The sequence below is a fragment of the Larimichthys crocea genome, chromosome VIII (genome assembly GCF_000972845.2).
Source record: "Larimichthys crocea isolate SSNF chromosome VIII, L_crocea_2.0, whole genome shotgun sequence".
Classification (NCBI taxonomy): Eukaryota; Metazoa; Chordata; class Actinopteri; family Sciaenidae; genus Larimichthys; species Larimichthys crocea.
The window spans coordinates 27,872,054-27,874,183 of record NC_040018.1 but is presented as its reverse complement, the minus strand read 5'-3'; the positions used below and the strand labels follow the sequence as shown (position 1 = coordinate 27,874,183).

The window sequence follows — 2,130 nt, the reverse complement described above, 5'->3', positions numbered from 1 at the left end:
GACAGTTACACAGTTACACATTTAAATGGACAGTTACACATTTAAAGGTTACACCTTTTTAAAGGGACAGTTACACATTTAAAGGGACAGTTACACATTTAAAGGGACAGTCACACATTTAAAGTGACAGTTACAGATTTAAAGGGACAGTCACACATTTAAAGCGACAGTTACAGATTTAAAGGGACAGTCACACATTTAAAGGGACAGTTACACATTTAAAGGTGCAGTGTGTCAGATTTGGTGACCTCTTGCCCCACCCCATCAAAGTGTGTAGGAGTATCTTCGGTGGCCTTCATGTGTTGAAGAGGTCAGGGTTCGGACCGCACAGGGAGCCCCTGCAGGTCCCAGCGTGCCGTCGTTAGCTGCTCCGCTTTGTGTTGGTGTGTTGGTTGTTCAGTCTCTGACGGCTCGTCCTCGCGGTATTTTAAGACAACGTGGAGTAAACAGGGGAATTCTGGGATTGTTCAGTCCGCTGAAAGAGACACACACACTCTTTGTCAACATAAACCTTCTTAACAAGAGAGTGAAAATGAAGCGAGACGCCTGCCATCTTCAGCTCATCTCTGCCCAGGGTCCTCCAGCCATTCACAGCCACTCAGGTGTGTGTGTGTGTGTGTGTGTGTGTGTGTGTGTGTGTGTCTTCTTCCACTTCACACACAGGCTGCAGCGGGCTGTCGATGCACTGACTCTGTAACGTGTACGTGAACTCCTCTGCGCTCACACTGCGTTTAAAGGTTCAGTCTGTAACTTGTTATGCACACATGGACACGCTGCGACCTGTAGAGCACCTGAAGGAGCTCAGCAGGCTCCCTGTGTGGTCCATGAAGGCCACCGTAGCTAATCTGCAGACTGACCAATAGGTGTCACTAAATCTGACACTGCACCTTTAAAGGCGTCCTCGTCAGGAGGAAGCGAGCCTGTCATACAGCTAACGAGTCATTAATGAGTTTAAGTGTGTTACAGCATTCTAAACGTTTAAATAACCCTCGTCTAACCCTTCTCAAACCAACTGCAGTCACTTAGAAGTGGGCCGAGTCTTTAACGTGATAAACAGCCGAGCTGTCGGATCAGAACTCGCTGCTGGCTCCGTTCTGGTATGTGACTCTCTATCAGGAGGGGAAAAGTGTGTGTGTGTGTGTGTGTGTGTGTGTGTGTGTGTGTGTGTGTGGATCAGAAGAGGTTCAGATGTTCTGGATCGGCTCGTGGAGACTCTGAGGACTGAAACAAACGCTTCACGCTCGGCTCTTTGTCCAGAACACGAGCTCCGTGTGCGCAACAGTCTAATAAGTTTCCCTCCACACACACACACACAATCTGTGTGTGTGTGTGTGTGTGTGTGTGTGTGTACATTGATTTTCCTGGTATTTCCAACAGCTGGATCCAGTTAGCGCTCTCAGCCAGAGCTTCCTCGGGCCTCCGAACAGGGGGGACGAGGTGTGTGTGTGTGTGTGTGTGTGTGTGTGTGTGTGTGTGTGTGTGTGTGTGTGTGTGTGTGTGTGTGTGTGTGAGAGACGTTCATCAGGACGGCTCGTCGTGCTGACTCGACACGTTTATTAATCGTCCAGTGAAATCGTCAGCTGAGTGGAACAGGAAGTGCAGTTTCCCGTAGAAACGCTCTTGTGTCATTGATTGGCGTTCACAGCAGCCAATAGCGAGCGAGCTTCCAGTGGCGTCTCTTAGTCACGTGGAGTCAGGCTCCTCGTTATCGCCACGGTAACAGTTCATGAAGATGCTCCTGAGCGCTGTCTGCTCTTCTCCGGGGTCAAAGGTCACAGCTGAGAGTCTTCTTCTTCTTCTTCTCCTTCTTCTTCTTCTTCTTCTTCTTCTTCTTCTTCTTCTCCTCCTTCTTCTTTTTCTTCTTCTTCTTCTCCTCCTTCTTCTTTTTCTCCTTCTTCTCCTCCTCCTCCTCCTCCTCCTTCTTCTTTTTCTTCTTCTTCTTCTTCTTCTTCTCCTCCTTCTTTTTCTTCTTCTTCTTCTTCTCCTCCTTCTTCTTTTTCTTCTTCTTCTTCTCCTCCTCCTCCTTCTTTTTCTTCTTCTTCTTCTTCTTCTTCTTCTCCTCCTCCTTCTTTTTCTTTTTTCTTCTTCTTCTTCTTCCTCTCCTCCTCCCCCTCCTCCTCCTCCTCTTCC

General features: G+C 48.2%; 1 protein-coding gene across 2 annotated transcripts in view; it reads left to right on the top strand.

Moving 5' to 3' along the window:
• The window catches only part of LOC104937897 (transcription factor 7-like 1-A), a 22,692-nt gene that overhangs the window by 16,139 nt on the left and 4,423 nt on the right, over nt 1–2,130 (top strand). The gene's annotated exons all lie outside the window — the stretch shown is intronic.